The sequence below is a fragment of the Myodes glareolus genome, chromosome 8, assembly GCF_982192425.1.
Source record: "Myodes glareolus chromosome 8, mMyoGla1.1, whole genome shotgun sequence".
Classification (NCBI taxonomy): domain Eukaryota; kingdom Metazoa; phylum Chordata; class Mammalia; order Rodentia; family Cricetidae; genus Myodes; species Myodes glareolus.
The window spans coordinates 29,086,807-29,112,180 of record NC_142033.1 but is presented as its reverse complement, the minus strand read 5'-3'; the positions used below and the strand labels follow the sequence as shown (position 1 = coordinate 29,112,180).

Sequence of the window (25,374 nt, the reverse complement as noted above, 5' to 3'; positions counted from 1 at the left end):
GATTGCCATGCATATTCTTTGGCTAACTTAGGGTATTTGTGCCAGATGGTCTTTTTGAGAAAATTACAGGATATGCAGTTGAAACTCTGTATAAGTCATCCCTGGATCTGGCATGTACTGATGAGGCTACATCCTGTCCTTGTACCTTCTGTCCCTGCTCATCAGTTTCAATAATTTCCTCACTCTTTTCAATTCTTTTTACTACTGCCTTTTAAAAAGTCTGAATCTCATGTCCAGAGTTCTCTTTTAATGTCCTCCCTGAAGATTCTTAAGTATGAAACTTATTTAGTAAAGATAATGTTTCATCCTTGAATATAATTTTGATTGTGTGTGTATTACCTTCCTGGGGAGATATTTTTTCCATTAATCTATCACAACTTTTCAACAGATTCTGATAGTTAGATTCAACATTACATATTCTTTCAGATAATTTTGTCCAATTGATGCTATCCTTCTCCATGGTATTGAACCATTTTTTAATAACATTGAAAACAAAACTAATTCCGAGAATCAAATAAAGGGATTTAGGTGGAAAATGTCATAAGCCTTGCAGAATATCTTTTATAGTATAAGCAAAATATTTATTGAACTCCTGGATATTATCAGTCATTTTTTGTAGTTTTTCTTATCTTACCTGTCATAAGGCAATTACAATGAATTAGAGTAGGTGTAATAATTGTTATCAACCAGCAGGTGTCACAGTTTCAGCCACGTGGCTGAGAGACTCTAGCAGCAGTAAACAGCATGTATTGCTTACTTAGGTACTGAAAAATATGCTTTGTTTAACAAACTAGGAGCAGTTATTAAGGCAATCCAATGATTTCGAGAATTAGAGCCCAAGACAAAGAAATTCAGGGTCATTTGTGGACTGTGTGCACCACAGGGATGGTAAGCAGCAGCATGTGGGTTGGCGTGTAATGCACAGAGAGGCAATGTGTGTGTCACCAATGGGGGGTATCCCTGAGCAGCAACCTGCTGCTTCTGAGGACTGGGTAGGGAGAGTCATGCTTAATGCTCCACAAGGCTGCTGAACTGATCCCAAAAAATGTGAAATGGTCCCCACATTCTTGTGCCAGATGATGGCAGAAGATACAAAATAATCCCACACTAGTTCAGAATTACATATAATAAAGGGTGTTTCACGGATCACTGTCCTAGATCACAGTCCTCTGCATGGATGGGTAACAGGAACCAAATCTAGCAGCTGGAAGCGAAAACTGGAAGCAAAAGAGCGAGCACACGCTTTATAGCTGCAGTTAGTGTAAGAGATCATGTTATCGTGGGCTAGTATCTTAAAGGCTATTGGTTGAAGGAGCTGAAAAAGCTCTCACAGCACAAAATGTTACTTAAATAAATTTGAACAATGCATAATTCTTATGTCTGCCTTCCATCACTCAATGTATTTTTCAACCTTCATCTATGTTTGTCACCTATTACAGAACATAGGTACATTAGACATTATTTTTCTGAGACAGGGTATCTCTGTACACCAGGCTATCCTAGAACTCACTCTGAAGACCAAACTGGCCTCAAAAATAAAGATCTATCTGACTCTGCCTACCAAGTGCTAGAATAAATGGGTGTGATACCACTACCCAGAGGCAAATTATAGCTTTGTAAGGTGAAACTAATAATACTGTATCTATGCTGTGTTCACTTCCACATCATAATTTTCTTTGTGTCTTTAATTACATGGAGTGTATAGCAGAATATTATAGAATGTATATACTCTTCTACTTTTAGAAATCTACATCATTTCAAGTATGTGGAAGTATTTAAGGTCTTGCTTGCTCATCTCTGTTTCTTAACATTAACAGCAGAGCAACAAGGCTATATGCTACATGTTGTTTCATCTTCTAAGAACACATTCAACTATTTTCCAACTTTGTACAATTTTGCATATCTACCAACAATGTGCTGTCTTGGGATTCATGAAACCAAGTATTTTGTTCTTGCTTGTGAGTTTTTGTTTCTCTCATGTGACCACTGAACCCTGTGACTATTCACCATATTCAGTGGTTCTTTCTCTAGCATCAGATTACTTCCCATATAGGCAATGAAGATTACCCTAGGGAATTTTTCATTCAGCATTTCTGAGTTCTTGCCATGTCCCTTTTAAATCTCTCTCTCTCTCTCTCTCTCTCTCTCTCTCTCTCTCTCTTTCTCTCTCTCTCTCTCTCTCTCTCTCTGTCATTTTCCCTATCTTGGACTCTTTGAATCTCATTTCTCACCTCTAACTTATAAAATCCACCTGTTTTTTTTATTTTTTCTATTTGAGTTTTGGCTATATATTCTTTCAGGAAGTAAGCTAAAATAATCACATGAGTTACCTTTTGTCCTTTTTTACATTTTAAATTTTTATTTAATGATTTGTACCCAACTATGCATTAAGTACAAGCTTGACTCACATTTTTTGCTACTGAAAGGCCAACTTTGTCTGTCTGTTTATTTCTTTCTTTGTTTTTTTTTTCCTTTTTGTGTCAGTAGGGTTTTATTCTTTTTATTTTGGTTTTTTAATAGATCTTTATTGAGCTCTATCTTTTGTCTTATGGTCAGAATGAGTACTGTCATTGCTGCATCATATAAATTCCTTGTAAACTGTTGCTTTGTGCATTTTGCCCATATCTTTCTTTTATAAGGAAAAAAATCTAATGCAGTTTATCCAGGCTGAAAGGAAAGACTGAATTTAAAGTTTAATCACATTATTTTATAAAAGAGTGACTATTCTTCTTATTCTCAATGATCTCAAAGATTGCCTCCCACTTAATTCTCAATAATAAATTACAGAGCTAATTTGGAAGGACTTTTTCCCTTGAACTGTTTTACAATATAAATACCATTCTGAATTCTGTTCTTGATTCAAAATTATCTTAATACTTTCACTTATTTAAGAATGGATGTTTCAAGTACTACTATTTTTGTGACATTATGTGTATAAATGTGTGTGTGTGTGTGTGTGTGTGTGTGTGTGTGTGTTTGTACAAGGTTCTTGGGATCAAACCCATGCTCCCTTGAACAAGAATTCTGTCCCTGAGTTGCTTGGTTTGCTCTCTGTTTCCCTGACTGTTAAATAATAAATTCGTGTACTAGAAACTTTTGGAATCATCTATAGGACACATAAAAATGTATTTTCTTTTCTTTTTCAAAACCTACATTTGAATTTACTTGAAGACTATCTCTTCCTGACAAACTTCACTCAAAACCACACAAATTCCTCTTGTTTTCAGCTTTAAATATTTAATATTATTCATCTTCTATATAAGCCTATCCTACGTATAATCCAATAAAATTTTTTGGCATTTATTTTTATTTTCAGTTTTTCTCAAGTGTATATTCCTCATTATATATAATTTCTTATAATTGTATTTATATATTATTTCAAAATATAATATTAAAATTTATGTAATATTGTATTTTATACATATTTGAGATTTTTCTGTGAGTACACTGCATTTGTGTCATTTTCACTGCTGTGTCTCATCTTCATCTGACTCCTCCCTGTCCCAGTGTCCAATTAATGTATCCAAATTTAGAGTATGATTAGGGGTTATCTTTAATGGTTAGATTCATCCCTGAAGAACAATGATTCTCCCGTTTTTAACATCCTTGTTGTCTACAGCTCTCCATCTAGGGATGGAGTATTGTAAACTTCCCCACCATGCATCTTGGTGTAGTCACTATTTTGGTCTTGTTTAGATAGTGGCAGGTAACCATATTGTTGTGGGCTTATTGATATAACATTTTTCTCCTGCCCACAAGCCGTTATTTCCAAGAAGTGGCCTAGTCTACTTCTTGAAATCTTTGGCTTCCTATTCATTGATATTTCCTGTGTTTTCAGTATGACACTTTGTAATAGATTTCCCCATTTGAGATTGGGGCATCTATTGGAATTTAGAGACTTCCTTTGGTACTAGTATAAATATATTTGACTGTATTTCTTTTTACTTTTATATATAAATAACTCAGGATTACTTTTTTAAAAGAATAAACATTAATTTTCAACCATTACTATTCTTCAACATTTTAAACAATACATGAAAATTCATTCAGTTCTAATGACTCTATATGACAGTTTTAAATCAGAGAAAAGTAGCTATGATATGGACTATGAGAGTAGTAGGTAATAGTGTGTAAAATATTCCTTCATCCTCTCATTCAACTTATTCTTTAAGAGCTCTTATTTTCCTTAGGAGTTTAATTTTCCTGGAATTTTTTTTGTGACACACAATGCAGCAAAATGGCAAGAGTTTTGCTCTTGGTATCAGATGGCCTAATTCCAAGCCTTGCTCTGTCATTTGTAAACCCTGTGATCCTAGACATGTAGCGTTTGCTTTCAGCCTCTGTTTTAGACAGAGACAACATATTTCAAAATGAGGCTTACAGGATAAAATGAATGTATATAAAAGCCTTTTGCTAGATTCAGAGTATTATATAATTGAGATTGTGTCCATTATCATTATTTTCTTTTAACTTTGAAATGTTATCACTTAACATTTAAGACCTCTTTTGCACAGTTTTCTCAGCCAGTTCATTGTATTGGAATTCCATGATATTGATTCCTTTCAGGAGTTTTTACATTAGAAGTTAGTTCCAATTGGGTATTTTTTTTTTCACAATCAAGCCTATATTTATTTTTTTTTTGTCAAGACTGATACCCAATAGAGAAGAGGTCTGTGTATGGTGAATATGGAATCGTCTTCATTGTGGTAAATGTTAGACTGCAAAGAGTTACATTTAGTTTGAAAACTATATTTTTCTTTTTACTGAAAATGCCTGTAAGGTGCTAATAACTGCAAGAGGCATGATTTAATTTTGAATTAGCAAAGAAATTTTATCTAGCTTATAGTTTCAGAGGATCAAGGGCATGTTCCTGCTATGTCTAGGTTCTGTTGAGGGTTGTGCATATATGGAGGATGGTAACAGTGGAGCCCGTATCAAGTGGTCCACACTGTGAACCCTGAGCAGGCAGAAAGCAGGTGGACTTGGGCCAGCTTTACTTCTTTAACAGTATTGTCACAGGGACTATCAGAGGAGTTGAAGGAGTAATACCTCAAGTCCCAGTGTACCTGATAACCTCTGATTAGGTCTTGTCAGTTATTATCCATACAGACACAATGTTACAATCCTGGTCTGAGCTATTACTTGCAAAGGACCCTGGCAGAACAGGAAAACCAACCTAAACTATGAAGAGGCTGACTCCATGTCTCTGTTTCTCTCTACTTCTGTCTCTCTATGTGTGTGACTCTGCCTCTCTCTTCCTTGTCTCTGTCTGACTAACTCTGTCTCTCTTTTAGTGTGTGTGTGTGTGTGTGTGTGTGTGTGTGTGTGTGTGTGTGTGTGTGTGTGCTGTTATGAGGCTATGAGATTTGTAGATCACCGCATGCCTCAGACATCTACTGCGTATTCTGAAACAGTGTAACTAAAGGCAGATGAATGAAAGAGTTGATTTGATGATTTGATGAGATGAAAGAATAAGGACAGAAACTGAGCAAAAAGAGTGGAAATTAGAAATAGTGCTGATGATAATTGACAATAATAATCTATATTGAGAAAAAGAAATAGCTCAAATACTTTTTATGCAATGTAAGAGAAGATAATTTGACACTCTATTAATGTCCCTGTTGCCTCTACTGCATCTATTTTTAAGTTCCAACTACTAGAAGCCTCTGTTTTAAGTAAGTTCTGTGTGGGAGTTCTTTACTGCAAGTTTTTTTTTCACCTCAGATTTCCCTATCTTATTTGTTTTCAAAATTAAAAATTATATTTTTGCAGCTTAGATCACACATAATAAACAAACATTTAATTAACCTAATCAAAATAATATTATGTAATTTGAATATTAAACACAATATTTAAATCTTAATGATATTTTATTTTTCAATAAGTTAACTAAAAAACTATTAATTATTAAATTATTTTTGAGATTGTAAGTATAATTATTTTATGTGAACCAAAATGTTGTTTTAATAACTTCATGTATATATAGATATCTGTGTGCATGCATGTGTATTCTTAAGTATTTATTAGAACTTAAAAATTAATTGAACATTATTGTATTATCTCAGTTAATTCTTTTTTCTTAATTTATGACATATCTTGTTCATTCTAAGTTGATTTTATAATTATAAAATTTACCAGTGGGTAGATATTAGATTTCAAAATTAGGATTTATTAATTAACCTATGTCTTAATGAGGGTTGCTATTGCTGTAATGAAACCCCATGACTATACCAAAAGCAAATTGGGGAGCAAAGAACTTATTTGGTTTAAACTTCCACATCACTGTTCATCATTGGAGAAGTCGGGACAGAATTCAAGCAGAGTCGGAATCTGGAGACAGGATCTGATGTGGAAGCTATGGAGTAATGCTTCATACTAGTTTGTTCCAAATGGTTTGAACATCTTACTTTTTTTTAACATCTTGCTTCTTTATTGAACCAAGGATTACCAGGTCACAGTTGGTTCTACCCACAATGTGATGAACCCTTCCATATCATCTACTAATTAAAAAATGTTTTAAAGTCTTGCCATCAACCTGATCTTAAAGAAACATTTTTCTCAATTGAGGCTCCTCTTCTCTGCTAACTCTAGCTTGCATCAAGAAGGCATAAACTTAGTCAGCATATGCTCTTCAAAGACAAAAATAGGAAACTTTTTACATCCGTTAGTAGTCAAATTAAAAATAAAATTAAAATATAATTACATAATATTCCCCATCTTACATCCCTTACCATGTTTCTTTTCTTTTTTTTTTTGTTTTAAGGTCACAACTTTGAGTTTATTTTTTTATTGCTCTTTAAATTGCAGAAGGAATCTATTTTTAGACTTTGTAGGTAGCCAGGAAGTAACAGGTTTCATCAGGATGTCTTCAAGCATATGCATCACCCTTGTTCCCTTGCCCCATCACCCTCTCCCTCCAGCTAAGAAAAGCCCTTGCTTCCCAGGTGCATTTGGCATGGCACCTCGACTATTCCCTTGCCTTCCATCAGCCTCTCGGTTTCCCCTAGATTTCTTTTCGTCTGTCATAAACCTTACCATGTTTCTTGCTCAAACATTTCTCAAACCTATGGCTGTTAAACACACACACACACACACACACACACACACACACACACACACACACACACACACACACACACGCACCTTCCTAAATAGATAATTGCAATCAGCTCAGTATGTACAATGTTACTTGTATGTAGAGGTCTTCAGGGTGATCACTTAATATTAGATAACCAACTGCAAGGACTTTTCACTGAATAATATCATCTCTTTGATCTCAGCATTTCTCAGTTTCCTGCACTTCTTTGTAGAATGTTGAGGCCCTATGAGATTTCCCATTTCTATGATATCATGTCCATTGTTGTCTTTCTTGTTCAAGTCCTGTCTAAGCAGCTATGTTGTTGAGATATAGGAGACACAGTTTCATAGAAACCAGTTTTTATGACTCTTATAATTTTTATGCCCTCTCTTTGATTTCCTTTGAGTCTTATATGCAGAAGTTGTTTTGTAGAAGTATCACCTAGGACTGAATACTCATTACTTGTTGATCTCTGCAATTGTCTGGTTTTGGTTTTATGAACTGGTTTCCACACACTGAAAAGAGAAGTATCTTTGACGAGGGTTGAGAACTATACTTATAGTTGAAAATTTTGATCTATGAACTATGGAAATAAATAACATTTAAAAATACAAGTGGACATTCTACCTGTAAATAACTATACTCATCCATATCCTATTAATATGGATGCATGAGGAAAGAAGAAAGTGAGACAAATTTAAAACTCACATTTATTAGATTCTTCTTGTTAGCTTGTATTTGGTCCTTAAACAATCGTGAAATTCAAAGAAACTGAGAAATTCGACTTAAGGGATGCACATGAAGATCATGAAAGAGGACTAAACAACACTGTCCTGTGGGAGAAGATGCTCAAATGAGTCAGAAATAGAAAAAAGTGGGTAAGTCATCAAGATGTAATGCTTTACACTCAGTATTTGAACCTAAAAGCATTTTTCAAACTATTTTAATGCTGACAAACTGTATTTTCAAAAATGTCCAATGATATTTTACTATAAGTAGGATACATTTTAATGATTATTAATTTATCTGCTAATTAACCAAAAATACAGATAAAATAAAACCCAAACCACATAAAGTCTTCATTATAACTTTCTATTACGTGAGTAGATTGCAATAGCAAAGAAAGTATAATTACTTTATTAATAAGATTATTATTAAGACCTTCTGAAATAACTGTTTTATTTTATATTTGCTCATAAATTCACAATTTATTATCTATATAGTTGGGTATTATTAGCAAGAAATACTTCTTAACACAGAGAAGTTATTGATTAAAAAACATTTTTCTTCTATTCTTTCATGTACTTTGTTTTTGAACCCAAATTATCAAGCACTTTAAAAACTGGAAATCTGTGACTCTTGTATTATTGCCAACACAACTTTTCATTATTTTAAAAGACTAACAATGTCACAAACAGATTTATTATTATTTCAGTGCTGAACATCACTCTGTGTGACATGTTCGACATTCCAAATTTCAATTTATTTCTTCACCTGCGGGTAACCTCAGATTTTAGATTAATGTCATTTGATGACAGGGCAGTTCTGCATGACACATTTTCAGTTGCTCAGACAAGACTTTGATGAACACCTCTAAGGTAGAATGAATCTCTTTGGCTATTAAAAGGTGTCCTTGCACACCTTTTTTAATCATAATGAATAATTGTCAGGGGTAAAAATGTTGCACATTTCAAACTATCAAGAAATTACACTAGTTGTAAATTGTTTTTCAGTGTCAAAATCACTGGAGTCATTGAAACTGCTTCCCACTGATGAAGCCTGTTCTAGGTGCTCACAATACACAGGTGAAAATAGTGCACAGTTGCAATTAGCCCTGTCAACTCCTCAACCACCAGGGTTGGGAGGATATTGAGGCCTTTAAAGAAACAGATATCAGATGTTATTCATGACATTTCATTAATCCTATTACTGTAGACCATTAAAATATAATACCTACATGCTTAAAGATGATCACAACTGAGACCTGAATATTCCTTTAATCTGAAATCTGTTCATCAAAATTATGCTACAGATCCTGGCAATATTAATTTCCTAGCAACTACCACTTCAGAGTATGTTCAGTATTCAGGTTCAAACAATGTTGAAGCGATATATTCATCCCGGTAAATCTTACAAATTCTGCCCTTCTTTTTTAACCTGTTTTCTCAAAGAAAGGATAGAGTGTTTTGGATAGCCCAAAACAGCACTAGAGTTTTAATAAATTGTGTATGTAAAATAAGTTTAGAAAACATGAATTTTGCAAAATGGAAATAGTTAATCCAACATACACATAGAATCCTCACACCACTTTGTTTCAATATTTGATTAAAATTTATGTTTAAAAAATCTAACACATAATTAACTAATACATGAAATCTTTGTATTTTCATCTGGATATATTTTTTATTGGAAAAATTTTTATCAAACCATTTAGCAATATTTTCTCAAGATTTGTTGGTATTATGCCTAATTTATAACTTTTTAACATAATATAAAATATCTGTTACTATTTGAACTATTTAATTTCACTGACTACCTATAACAACAATATTAGGTTACTTTTGTCATTTAGAGCAGGGCACACAAGCGTGCGTGCGCGCACACACACACACTCAGAATCTTAATTTATTTAATATTCATTCTCAATACTATGTGTCAGACTCCTGCTTTTCTCAGATAATAAAGAGAGAAGAGTTAGAACAGAGTATGTGACTCAGGTACATGATTTCTTCAGTTACTTCTGGAAGGAAATAGTTTTCTCTTTTTCTACCAGTAACAACTTGCTCCTTTAGCCCCTCTTCATGTTAAGCCACATGAACACAAGGGGCAAAGGCCACGGATCACTCTTCTAAACATTTGTCTTTCAGGTTATTTGCCAAGTATATGCGTGAATTATCATTACCATTCACTATGTCTACAAATACCACTGTGTCTGTGTTCTCACTCTACAATACACATAAAAACCACCAATCCCAATCTCACTGTGCTTCTATACACTCCTACCTTGTCTGCAGTTGTTCTGGATGTTATCTTGCTTAATATGTCAGCTTTATACCTATACTCTGCTTGTCATATGCCGTCTGGGTTTCAAGCTGAAATACCTTGTGCCCAAATCAGTACTTCATTTTTAAGAGGAATTAAATAAGTATTGAAGCAACATATTGATTAATAAAAGAAATAGACTAAGATAAGAATAGAAAATAGGAGGCGTGAACTATTACAGATCAGTAGCATAGAATTAGTTTTGAACACAATAATAGGTGGGAGAAGGGCTTTAGAGAGGGGAGGAGAACATGAGGAAATGAGATGGTTGAGTTAGGGGAAGGACAAATAAGGAGAGCCAACAAAAAGAGATATCTGGATTGAGGGAATCATTATGGGGCTAATAAGAAACCTGGCACTAGGGAAATTCTCAGGAATCCACAAGAATGACCGCAGCTAAGACCCTAAGCTATAGTGGAGAGGGTACCTGAATTGGCCTTCCCCAGTAATCAGGTTGATGACTACCTTAATTTTCATCATAAAACCTTCCAATAGCAACTGATAGAAGCAGATGCAGAGATCCACAGCTAAGCATTCTGGAGATCAGTCCAAGAGAGGGAGGTGCAATCACATGAGCAAAGAGGTCATAACCATAATGCGGACACCCATAGGAACGGCTGACCTGAGCTAGTGACTCAGTGACTCTGGATTGATAGCAGGAGACCTGCATAGGATCTAACTGGACCAACTAAATGTGGGTTGCAGTAGTGTGGCTTGGGCAGTTAGTGGGGCCATTGGCAGTGGAACCAGGATTTGTGCCTAGTGCTGCGTCAACTGGCATTTTAGAACCCATTCTTTCTAGAGGGATATAATGCTAAGTCTAGATATAGGAGGGAGGGTCTCAGTCCTGCCTCAAAGTGATGTGTCAGATTTTGTTGACTTGGGAAGCCAACCCTCTCTGAGGGGTGGATGGGGGGCTGGGATTGGGGGAGTGGGGAGGGAGTGGGAGGAAGGGAGGGAGTGGGAAATAGGATAAGTATATAAAATGAGAAAAGATGGTTTGAAAAATAGATTTAATAAAAAGAATAGGTTTCCCTGACTTGACGCTGGTTAAATACTGAGAAATATGCTTTGCTTGACAAAATTTAAAGCAAATCAACTCCGTCCATGGAGCAAGAAGGACAGAACTCAGTAGCCCAGAGTATAAACCAGAAGTTTCCCAAGTCACCATGGGGCAGAAAACACAGAGGGGTGGTGTGTGTGTCTGCACTTGGGAAATTTCCAAGTCACTGCATGCAGTTAACTCCTCTGTGGTGGGGATTTTACAAAAAAGCACTTAGGCAAAAGCATGCCAAGTAGGAAGGCTGGGAGACTTTCTGTACTCTGGACCTGTTAGACCTTTAACCCAGTCTACCTGGTAGGTGTGGAGTCATGATGCACGTGGGCACCACATGAAGAAGGTCACTTAAAAGCAATCCTACATTAGCTCAGAATTGAGTATAATAGAGGAATTTTATTTAGGGATAGACTCACAAATCACAATCCTCCTCTGGAATAGGGAACAGCAACCGAATCCCACAGCCGGAAAAGCGGCCACACGCACACTTTACATCAGTACATAAGATGGTCATGCCCAAGTTGGTGGGTAACTTAAAGGCTACTGGGGGTGGTAAGCCCAACATCACCCTGGAGAACACTGACTCTCCATCTCTATGAAGCCATGATCTGTAGATCATTCTTCATCATTAGGAGGAGACTTGTGAGGTACTGGTGTATAGTTATTAGTACTGTTTGTAGCTTTGTTGCGTTCCTCCTAGTATTTATAGTTTATCCATCTGTGTCTAAAGCATGTGCCCCCTAGTGTTTAATTATCTAATTCTTTAAAATTATTTCTAGGGAGGTGTGAATATTTGAATATTAAGCTCAATCATTCCACTAGAAATAAATGTCCACGGAAATATTCTAGGGACTAAATAATACAAGACTACTTAGGAAGAGTTTAAGTTCATGCTCAAGGGCTTTTGTTTAATATGTATTTTATGTCTTCTAGGCTTTGATTTGTTGTGATTTGTTAGTCTTTATGAAATTTTGTTGCTCATTTATTATGAACAGGTTGGCTTTTCTATTTATGAAGTACAGCAGCAGGAAGTTGTATTGATAGTATGCATTCCATTTTACGTATCGTTTATTTCTAGTATACTTTCAGGATAAAACGAAAATGATACCCTTGTTCAAGTTCAGTTTATTCTGAATAGAAGGCACAAAGAAAGAACAAAGATAAGGCATTTGTGTGTACTAAATAGTTTTAAAGCTAATGTTGCCTTTTAGTTTGTTAAAGACTGGATTATGTAAAGCATACAAATTTGGTTTTGTAAGAGTTTTGGTAGACAAAATTCTTTGTTGCTGATAAAAGGTTTTTCTGAGTTGAATCTATACATCACATAAATTCTATCTCATTAACTTCATCATTAAATGTTTGCAGATTCTACCATTCCACTTATCTCACCAAGCAAATCTTATAAATAAATCTTCCTTAGAGTTTTTTTTTTACTTCAGAAAATAACCCATATTCATTAGAAAATAGAGTGAAAGGTTCAGTTAAGACAAATCATTTTCTTGAAAATAAAGTCTTTGTTATGAGAAGGACAATTTTTCTAAGTATGCATTTTTTTCAAAGCATATATAATTATTAGTATATAATTTCAAAGTACAAAATAGATTCCTAGACTAAAATATAATATCAAGAATTGCCAAAAAATAGCTACTGCTAGTCATTTAATCTGCTAAAAATGTGATTAACTGACTTTTGTGATTTTAACTTAATTTTTGTGTGTTCTGAACAAGATGTTCCATGCAACAAATAAAGAGGGTGAACTCTAAATAAGGTAAAATCTGCACATTGATTCAGAAGTATTTAGAGGTTAATTAAAGAATATGTAATGGACCTGTCATTCTTGTCTGCTTTGCTCATTCTGGGTCAACACACTGAGGACCAGGTTCTCATTCTTCTTCTAATCACATGGGAACTCCTGCCTCTGTGATAGAAAGATAAGAATTAAAGACATAAGACCATATTGGGTTTATCATTATAAAAAGTCTTCTGAAACATTTTGGCATTCTGCATCCAGTTTTACCGTGTTCAGAAAACCACATTTGGTGATAAAAAAATATCCATTTTTTTTTTAAATTAACCAGGTTTCCCAAGACATTACTTAAAACATTCTGTGAGAAGAGTTTTTGAACCTCATCGAATTTTGCACTAAAGAACATGAGCTTTGCTTTTATTATGCTGTTTGGGTTTCAGAATAATTTCATCCTCAACTTATGTAAATGAAAATTATGTTCATTACATTTGTCTAAAGTTCAAAGGATCCCATGTTACATTTTCAGATACCCTACCATGACCTGAGTGATTCACACACTTCTCTGGAAATTACTACTTGGAAATGAAGTGCTAGAAGATATAGCAATCTTGTAAGGTAACACAAGGACAAGACCAGTAACTATGATATTGACAGCAAAGCTAATTACCTATGAAGAGGTAGAAAATTAAAGGGAAAGCATATATTCATGCTATATTACATAAATTGTTTAGAAAAGTCACCACAAGAAAGACTTAGAGTGCTTAAGGTGTTTGCAGAAAAGATTTTGTGGTGTGTTTCTGTGAAAACAGGACAGAAGTACTCTCCAGATGACAGCAATGGGTTTCAGCGTGAAATGGCAGGCATTTCACAGTAAATGAAGACTCACTGCCAATATTTAGTATATGGGGTATGAAGAGGTGATTAATTAGTTGAGGATGGTGAGGATTTACTCAATATGAGTAAAAGTCTTGAGTTCATTAGTCAGTACCTGAAAAATTTATAATTTCATTTTGTATTTATTATCCAAAACATTTTAAAAATTATATTTTCTAAATCTGCAAACTTTCCCACTTACGATTTTAACATTTTCTCATATTAACTATTTTAAAGTGGTTTTTAAGGAAAAGAAACTGGGAATTATTATATTTCAAATTGTTCACATTGAAATTTTCTCAGCTCCTTTCTTTATGAGCCTTTAGAAGTACATTATATAAATCCTTTTGGTTTTTTCACTCCTAATAGAATATTTTCCTGAATTTTCTCATTTAGAATATCTTTGAAGATTCATAAAATTGCTGAAAAAACAGTGAATTTAGCTCAGTTTAATATATACATATGCATTAAATAATCTGGGAATAGTCTTTGACAGTGACTTGAAACAAGTGAATTTCTTTTTCTTTATGAAATCAAATGTAAAATTCTCACAAGATTTCTGGTATTAAGAGTCAGGAATCTCATTAAATTCCTCCTTTATAAAGTCTACAGAGTATTCACTGAAGAAATAGGAATGTGAACAAGTCAGTTGTTACTGAGAACGGCACCTGAGAAGCATCAGCAGCCGAAGGATTAGAATGAGTTTCTGGACTATGGAAGACTGATGGATGATAACACCTTGATGGCTATATTCTAATAAAGGGTGCTATTGTCAGCACACTCAACGAATGCGCCCAAGTGGAGCTAGAAGCTGCGCGAAGATCCCTAAAATAGGTGGAGGTGCAAAATCAGATAGCAGTATGTCTCAATCAAAAACTAAGCCTGTGTCAGATCAGCCCAATTCTTTTGCATAAAGAAATCTTTTGAAATGATTAATTACCAGGGACATGATAATTATTATATCACAAAGAATATACATCTTCCTTACTGAGAATTTGTTCACGTTGATAATACTCCCCTTGCTTTGGTATTTGACTACGTCTACATCCAGATGATAAACACTCACACACAAACACACACACACACACACACACAACACTGCAAACCACCCTCATTCTAGAAATAATCTAATAAGAGCAAAATAAATCCTATGTAAAGATTCTGTAAACTTGCCTTATATATTTTTCATGTTTGTCAATGAGCAACAGTAAAAAAGGCTATCTAGAAATAAAAGCAATAAAACTGAAATTTAGAAGATACAAACAAAATTTACTTTGAATTAATATTTTTCAGAGTTTAAAAAAATTAGTGAAACTAGGCAAAGTGTTATGAATTTATTTGTCAGTTGTATAAAATTTGAAAGACAGGTGAAGAAAATTAAATCTAATAAAATTTCTGTAACAGCATAAAATGTTTTAAAACATAGAAATAAAAACATCAATTAATCAAAATTGATATGCAGAAGTAATGGAAATGGAGGAAGAATCATTAAATATCAAATATGGAAAGAGTGTACAAATAACAGGAAGCCAGATTACCAAGAATAGAGGGAGAATTTCAACGCTAATGATAAATGTCTTCAAACCATTCCTTTTTTTCCAAAGGTTAATTAAAAAAAAATCAAACATACCTAGAGATACCAATGGCAAGAAAAGTCCCATGGTGTTTCTTCATCTGTCCAGTGACCTTCTAAATAATCCTTACTCTTACTTTTTTTATGGTCTCTATAGAACATAATGATAATTCAGTATATCCTTATCACCATTATTCTGTACGAATATACTGCTATATACAATCTTATATAAGACTTGTAGGTTCAATATCGTACCTACTATGGATGTCAGAAATATTTTGATGCAAGATTATGTAAAATTTATAATCTTATATGTTAGTTTAGAGTACATACTATAGCTATTTTAATGTTATCATTAATATATTAATTTTACAAATTGTATTAATAATGTTACAAATCGTATTAAAGTATTTGGGAAATATCTTATAACATACATTAAAATAGTCTTTTTAGAATAATATAAAAGGCAGTTTTATTTTAAAAATGTACTTATATCCTTTCCACTTTATTCATCCAAATTCTTTCATTTATTGCCCCCAACTACCTCTCAAATTATTGTTGTTTTCATCCTTAATTGCTACACTCTCTCTCTCTCTCTCTCTCTCTCTCTCTCTCTCTCTCTCTCTCTCTCTCTCTCACACACACACACACACACACACACACACACACACGGAGTGAGAGGGAAGAAGGGAGAGATAAAGAAAGAGAGAGAGCGCGCCTACGAGAGCTTACTTAGTCTGTTCAGTGTTTCCTGGAATATACATGAGCTCGGGAATGACCACTTGATATTTTAACTAATTAGGCAGTGTCTCTCTGAGTGAAGACTGTTTCTCCCACTTTCAGCATTTCTTAGTTGACTTTAGTTATTTGTCTATGTAGAGCCCCATGAGATTCTCCCTTTCCACGTTAGCATATTTATTGCTATTGTTTCTCTTCACGTCTTGTTTAGGGTGCTATTTTGTTAAGGTATCTTGAATGAGGCTTTCCTATTATTCTAGAAACTAAACTTCACAGATTTATGGTCCTCTGGATCTTATCATCATTTGACTTCCTCTTCCCTGTTGCTCCCAGTCTGTGAAGTTGCTGTAATTATATACACTGGGTCTGAGCACCTCATGATCCATTGTTTCGGCATTTGAGCGTTTTTTTTTTTTCTTGCAATGGTCTTGCTGTTACAAAGAGAAAATCTCTGGTGAGGGTTAGAGATATATTTATCTGTGGGTATGAGGTTAAGTATTTAAAATGCTATTAATAATTAATACTGGTTAATTCTGGTAAAGTGAAGGTAGTAGATTCTCCCCTAATATCCGATCCATTAGCACATTATCTCTAAGATTTGGTTAGATTTCTAATACCAGGAGTTATTTATTCTTTGTTGAACATGCTTTTTGTTCAATGGGGCAGATGATGGATACCACCAAGATGTAAGTGTTGCCACTACCGTCCCTGAGAGGTATCTCACCATGTTGGTCAGTGGGGTTCATAGGCTTCACAGCTGTGCTATCTTTGAAGCTTTCACACTGAAGGTCTATAAAAGTTAGTTATCAGGGAAGAGGCTTTCAAATCAGATTGATCTCAGATCCTCTGAGTCCTGTGTTTGAAGTGCAAGGTGCCTTCAGCAATAGAGACTTAGCTTCAACCTCTGTGATGCAAATGAGGCAAGAGTTATAGCCCATATTTATTTGGGAATCTTTTGGATTCCCTTGAAAAAGAAATTTAAAGAAAGTTTCTCCTGCCATATCTGGTGATCGGGTTTTTATTAGATAGACTGCGGTTCTTGGGAGAAACATTGCCAAACTGAGTGGCATAACTGCATTTAAGTTATATGTGTATATGATTGCACATACACTTATATATATATATATACATATATATATTATGTAACTTTGTGGAAATAAAAATATATGTTTCCTTTTGTACTTTCAAACATGCTTAGTATTATAAATTAAGCTATTCTTAATTTACTTTTTAATCTTTAATTGATTTGCTTCTTTCACAATTTTGCACATATATAAAGTCTATTCTAATTACTGTAATCTCCTTCTCTCTCGAATCTACCTGTACCTGTATTAGCATCAATTATGAATGCATTTATCAGGGGTGGAAGAGATGGCTCAGCAGTTAAGTGAATGAGCTGCTCTTGCAGAGGACATAGGCTTCACAGCACATTCATGGCAGTTCACAGCCTTCTGCAACTCCTGTTCTAGGTCATCATAAACTATCTTTTGTCCTTCACAGGCAAAAGGCAAAATGCCATATATTTACATCCATAGAGGCAAACACTCAAACACATTAAACAAAACAACATCAACAACAATAAAAAAATAACTCTAATAATATGACTGTCTGAGCAAGATCTAATTAATGACAATATGAATTGGCAACCAAACCCAAATATGTATGGGAAACATTTCATGGGTACTATCTCTACATGAAAAGTACACATAGCTAAGGGTTGTTGTTAGAGGGAGTATTAGTCTTCCATAAACATGAGCCCCTAATTTGTTATCCAATACCAAGTGAATAGATCTCAAAATACACATATATAAATTGAAACTGAACCGTACACACGTTTAATCCTAAGACTTGAGAGACAGAAGCAGTTGAATCTCTATGAGGTCAATTTCAGCTTGTTCTACATAATTAGCTAGTTCCAGGATTGTCGTAGTAATACATGAGATGCTGTCTAAAAAAAGAAAAAAAATCTTAAAATCAACAAAACACATCTATATAATTTCTGCTGTGCAGAGTCACAGATTGTATTTACGTTTTGCTTTTATGTTTACTCCTTTTGCGCTGTGTGTGTACCAAACAAAAGTAATTGCAGAAGTAATTAAAGGAAGAGTCCATGGATTGGAGAGCACAGTCTGCTGATATGTGAGGATTTGAAGGGAGAAGAGAAGGGAAATGAGTAGTATTGTAGCTAAAAATAAAATATAAAAAATACTATAAAATATCAGGTCCCTTTTCTACACTCAGAATTTTGTTGTTGTTTGTATTTTGAGGTCAAATGAGTTTAATCAGGAGTTTGAACAATCTACTGAAGCCTCAAAGATCTCTCAGGAGATATATAACTGAATACAGTCCCTATCCCACTCTTAGAATTTATTAGTAACCTGGACTTATTGAAGCCCATTCCATATGGTGGGTTGCCATGCTTAGCCTTAAAGCAAGGGGAAGGGACTTTATCTTGCCCCAACTTAATGTGCCAAACTCTGTTGACATTTCATGGAGCACTTCCCCATTGGGAGTTTTGGAATGGAAGTGGGTTGGAGGGGAGTCCAGGGAGAGAGTGAAGAGCTGTTGGGGAGAACTGTGGATGGAATGTAAAAAGAAATTAAAATAAAAAACAAATAATTCATCAGTTGCCAATAGTTTGTCAGGAAATAGGATGCCTCCAAGACCATGGCAGATTTGTCAAGGGTCCAGTTTTGTGTATGTCCATTGCAGTCAACCACTGATCCTCTTAGCTCATGATTGCATTGGCAGTGCTGCTTAGAAAGACAGCATTTCACAGTGCTTCTAATTGCTTGCAAGCTCTTACATTCTTACTGCTGCCTCTATTACCATGTTCTTTGAACCTTAGAAGTAACAACATGAACGCCCCATGTAGGGTTGAACAATCACCATCACCTGTTCTTACCACCTTGGTCAGACATATATTTCTGTGTTCACTGCTGTTCATAGAAAAGAAAGAGGTGAAAGGCTGAGAGTAAATTCTTTGGAATAAACTAAGTATCTCAGAAAGAAGTGAAATATTCTGCTTGCAGTTGCACTGAGGATGAAGGCAGAAGTACAAAAACAAAAAATAGCAGACTTCTAAAAATGAAAAAATTTAATATGTAAGGAAAATAAATATGCCTGTAACTAAATAGTGATTTGTATAAGTAAATTATATTTGTGAAAGAAATTATCTAGGAATAAACGTTTGCCTTAATAACATAACGCTAGATAAATTTCTTGGGGACTATTAAAGAGAAGTGCAGTTTTAATTTTAATGTGCACATGAGATCAATTAATGTATCACATATGCAAATAGGAAGGCAATGACCTCGATTCTGAATACTTGTTATTTCTGGAGCTGGCATATGGCTCTCTCTAACAGCAGACATAATAATTTCAATAATTTAGCTGCTAATACCATGTAATGAACTCTGATTTGTGTTAATTTGGCCATTACTTATCAATTTCATGCTAATTTTCAAAAAAGTCACTTTTGAGCAACTATTAGAATTTTTATTTCGCATCTAATTTTTCAAAAGTAAACAGTCACAGAAGGAAATTTTGATTCAGAAACTTGAATAAAACCATAACAATTTTGCAACCTATGATTGTAGGTATGTGTCAGAAAGTTCAAATGAAAATGTTTCTAATAATTCAAAGTTTTGGAAGTATAATTTACATTAACTTATAGTAACAGGAAATAATTCAAATGTTCTGGTGACTTTTGGACGTTATTGAAATCTTTACCTTTTCCATTTCAATGATTAGAGGATATTGCGTTTTTTGTTCCCTTGTTAATAAGGGTAGAGGTCACGTTATTGATATTTACATATATGTAGGTGTTTGTGTTATAGAGATACGTCCTACCAGTTTATATATTTAGAAATACAATATGACAAGAACAGGAGAAATTTTCCTCCCTTATCAATTACAAGTAAAATCACCGAGGTTTTATTTCTAAGCTTGTTCTTGTCCATATGATGTCATTGCAGTTATAGCTTGAATAGAACCTACAAGGCACAAATCTTTTTCCATTTGATTTTAGTGGAAAACCTCATAACAGACTATGGTAAGAGCAAAGTGGTCTTTGATGTTCTGTATATTATTTTTAGTAAGTCATTTCACTGTACACACCTTTGCCATTTGCTGGAGTGGGACACTTAACTTACACAAGTATATGAGAAGTTAGTGCATTACTGTATGAAACTGGAGAGCAAGGGTAGGAAGTAAACAAGAGTTGGAAGCCGTATGTCTGAGTGGCTGGCATATGGTTGAACACAGATTTCTGCTTACATCTGCTTTCATAATTCTCCATGACAACTAGTGTGAAACATAAATATGATCTATGTTATTTTTGTAAACATTCTTCAATAGATAATTCACGATAAAGGACAGAATTCATACCATAGAATGCATGTTTTGCCTTTTCAGACTTCATCTGTGTGATATGTCACCTGTCTCTCTTGCTGGAGCATATTTGTCTACCTATGCTAGACTGTATTAACTCATATTTCATGATGTTGAATGATTCCAAGCCAATTAAACAGGCTTACTTCAGTTTGAACTGATTCTCTGAAAATATTTGGCTAGAAAATTCCTAATTATCACTCTCTGGGATGGTGGGGGAGACTCCAACAGCACAGAGATTTGGGAGGAATCCACAGAGTTGGCATCAACTAAGACTTTTCTATCTGAGGAGGTTTAGGAAAAAAACACCCACACACTCTCTTGATGGTTTCCTTCTTTATTCTTTTTATATTCTATCTCCTTCTGTGTTTTATTCTATTGAATACTTCTTTCTACAGCTTATACATCCTAGGAATTACAATATGGTTCCTTTCTATTTTTCAAGTGAATGATTACAATGAATACACAACAAACAGTAAAATACAGCATGGTTTCAATATCCCTTACATGGTTAAGCATTCTGCATACTACAGGTGAAAATAGATTATCCCAAGAAGCCACATCCATTCATACCCAAACAACTTCTTAAAGACTGTGTGGGCAAGCAAGATGTTTTTGTCAGATATTTTACTGACACTTACAAAGAAAAGACCAATTATTTTATTACTTATCATGAAAGGTAATCTTGTAAGGAGTCTTAAAGGAATCACAAACCTAAACTTTTATATATGAAAAAGAATCAGTCATATCTACATTAACTCTTTAGGGGGCATACTCACTCAATAGTTTTTATATCAGGGGATTTAGGGCAGAAATGAGTGTAAGGAATTAATCATCACCTTTGGTCATCAAACAATCCTAACAAGAAAGATATATCAGTCAACAATAATTGGGCTGCTTTGTTCTTGTTCCCTGACCTCAACAAATTCTTCATTCAACTATGTGCCTTCCTAAAACTTTAGATTGTCTTCTCTTGTTTTTTCATATCAAAGTTATTTAACAAAAACATCATAGTCTAACTTTGCTATATCCAAAGCTTTATTTCAGCTGTGATGCACTCCAAAACCTGTGAAATATTTCCCAACATTAAGGTTAAAAGAATTCAATATATCTGGGTTTTTGGAACACAATTGTTAATCATTAACTTGAGCTACAATCTATGTACCTACTTAGGTGAAACTCACAGGCCCTGGCTGTAAATATATTCTTGTAGTTATTTTTATTCATCACAACTCTCTATAGGATATCATTATTATTATCAATTTAGACCTTACAGTTTAGAGAAGGGTTATCTTTTTGAATATACACAGATAAAAATGTCCAGTAGAACAGGATGATTCCAAGAGATAAATACACTATATTACACGTAGTGGAGATCTTCCCACATCCATTCACACCATGCTAGATACTAGAGGGGTGTTACAGTAACAAACATGTAAAGACACAGCAGAGGCAAAAGACATTCTGGGGTCCGTAGTCCCATGACCCTGCCTAAATGAGATTCACCCACGAGAGAGTTGACCCCTGATGGAACAATATGAACTTCAATTGCCACCTCTTCTGCCATGGCCATCAGTACCTAATAGCATAGAAAAGCTCTTTGGGCTGTGTTCATTATTCCTCCAAGATGAATCCTTTCAATCTCATAATTCCCTCTGCTGCTTAAATTCTGCATATTTGCACATGCTATAATGCAAATATTTGCTCGTATGAATTTGGAGGCTGAGTTTTCTCAGCATAGTTCTGATTAGTACCATAGTAGGTATGTATTTAATACACGTTACTTAGCTTGGTAAGTACCTAGATATAACAGCAATTCAGAGACTTTTCCTAAAACATTATTAAGATTATCAATAAATAACTATACTCATTAGATGATTTTCCAATATAAAGACTAATATAAAATGAGGGCTATCTTAGATATAGCAGATAGATCTCTTGTTTATGAAAGCACTACTTATAATTTCCATCTGCCATGTCTCTACATTCAGTACCATGAAATAACAAATTATTTACTTTTAAATGTAAGTTTGGAAGTACTTTCGTTTAAACTACTTGTAGTGCTCTCCATCTACCACTGACATGAGTGAATTTCTCACCTCGTGAAAAGAACAGACTGCATGTCAAATTCAGTCAGCTGAAATTGTAGGTTGAGCAAATTGATGTTTCACTTCATCCTTAAAGGCAAAGTTGACTATATCTGGGATGATGAGTTAGGATGTGGGAACTGTCATTGATCTAGGAACATGTGAGGAGGGGGCCGCTTGTTGTTTCTCAGCCACTTAGCCCCGAAATAATCACACAGAAACTATATTATTTAAAACACAGCTTGAATCATTAGCTCTAGCTTCTTATTGGCTAACACCTATATCTTAACCCATTTCTATTAATTGGTGTATCACCACATGGCTGTGGCTTAACAGCTAAAGTTCTGGTATCTGTCCCCAGCAGGTCAACATGACTTCTCTCTGACTCCATCTCCTTTCTCCCAGGATTCCATTATGTTTTCCTCAGCTACCTCTATTTCCTGCGCAGGCCCAAGACAGTTTATTTATTAACCAATTGTATTCACAGCATACAGAGTGAAATTCTACAACAGGGATACATATGAGCAAACAACAAAGTAAATCAACAAAACACCCATGATCCCATATAAACAAGTACATGGATGCATGTTAGGAGATAGATAGATAGATAGATAGATAGATAGATAGATAGATAGATACATACATACATACATACATAGATAGACAGATAGATGGATGGATAGATAGACTGATATATGCATACATACATAAACAAACATAAAGGTATTAGACTCCTGAATTATCAACTTTTTAAAATTAATAAATCCCTGGTTCCTGTGCACAGCCTCCAGTCCTAATTTCTTTGTTTATGGCCATAAGCTGAGCCTCTTTCCATTCCTAACACTGTCATGGCTCCAGATTCAGATTCCAAAAAACAACTGAATCATGTAGCAGCCCCAAAACATTGGATGCTGAATAAACTGTCAGAGATGTTTACATCTCATCTATCCATTGATCCCTAGATATCTGCCTCAGATAATTTTACTAAGGAACAGACTTATGTATGCTTTGACTGGAGATGAAGCAAAAAAAGGATGTTTACAGCACTCTAGAAAGCCTGACAGGAAAGTGAGAACTGAAATAACCTGTCCTGCTGGGTTTGGAGGTGTTTTAAGCATTGGTAAGACTGGACACAATTTCTGTCTATTATCTGACAACCAAGGGTTGCATTGATCTTCTCCAAGGATGTCAGGCTTTAGTTGTGCAAAGTGAGAAAGATTTTTGTGGTCACAAAGTAATTTCACATCTGGGTTTGTACTATTTGCTACTCCAATCCCTTAAAAAAGGCAGATGACACCATTCCCTTCAGATTGATTGGAAACACAACAAATAACTGACTTCTTCAGGTTGCACATGGGTAACATATGCATAGTGACTGAAGGTGCTAAGTTGAGAAGAACTGATGTGCATACCCTCAGAGAGACAGCCAGGCCCTTCTGATGTGGCTCATGTGAAGGACAACGATGGCAACAGCTTTGCCCCTCGGTTCCTAACATTTTTACTACTGATCAAAACCAAGAAAACAAATAAACAAAAATTATGGATTTCTATTCTGAAGAAAATTAGTCTGCTTCAGTGTTGCCGAGAAGAGAAACAGAGGTTATCTTTCAGACTCAGTGAAATAGTCTTTGGGAGACATGCTGGAGGGGTATTAGTATTCTTACTATAAACCTTTCAAGGTGCTGTTCTAGAAGAAGGATTGAAAAGCATTATGAATTAAAAATATGTGTTTCTTATATTTATAAACTGGTTTGGGATGGAGAAATGGAATGCGTACCGACAGAATATGTGCTCTATTGATGTAGAGATGACTGAGGCATTCCAGGATTTTTCACAGATTTGCATGCTTGCTGCTAATACCACCAAATTAATCACAACTCATTGCTATCCAAACTTACCTCCATGTGGTACTAAGGTTAATTCTATTTGTTTTCACTTTGGATTTAGTGGATAATTTATTCTGAATATAAGAGGACAATATACAGTTTAAGATAGAATACAGGTATATAGCCATTTTAAAGGAATTAAATGATCTATCACTTCCTTCATCATCTGTGACTGCATAAAATGTAAGCTTCTCTTCATTCCATATGTGTTCCAAAGTACCATTATTCACTTGTTGATTGACATTACTGTTTACATATGACCTAATATATAGCAGCAGTTTACATCCTCAACTAACTGGTGGTTTAGTTTATTCTATTTATTTATTTATTTATTTGGTGTTTGTTTATTTTTTTGTGTGTTGTGTGACAGGACTTTTTTCTGTGGAGATACATCTATGTCTACTCATTGCAGATAGAGAGCCATGAGAGACCAAAGTATACTTTCAAAGTTCATCTGTTGAACCATGGGTTTTATTGGAGTTACTTATCAGAAGTAAATATAGGTTACTGGTTACTTACAGGAACATAAATGACTTATTGGCATAGTATTAATAAGACCAAGGACACAAAAATATGTTCTATGAAATGGAAAGTACAAAAATAGAAAAAACACATTATTGTTAGTAGTACAAGACAGGTTCTCAAGAAAAGCAGACCCTTCTGTTTGTATGTGTCTGTGTGGGTGTATGTTAGTGTGTGTGTGTGTGTGTGTGTGTGCTTACTGTGTGTGTTGGGCCAGTGTTTCAAGTATTTGATTTGAATCTTTCTCAAAACCACTTCTATCCACTCTAGACCTGTGGATTTCAGTTTGTATTCCAGTGTCAGAGCACATGAGTGTCAAATAGAAGTGTTCATCTCTATATGAAAATGGGAGTGGAATGCTTAGAATAGATTTGATGAA

General features: G+C 34.7%; 1 pseudogene; it reads left to right on the top strand.

Moving 5' to 3' along the window:
- LOC148121140 (small ribosomal subunit protein eS4-like) overlaps positions 1-24,256 on the top strand; it is a 32,991-nt pseudogene extending 8,735 nt beyond the window's left edge.
- Positions 24,257-25,374: the final 1,118 nt, after the last annotated feature.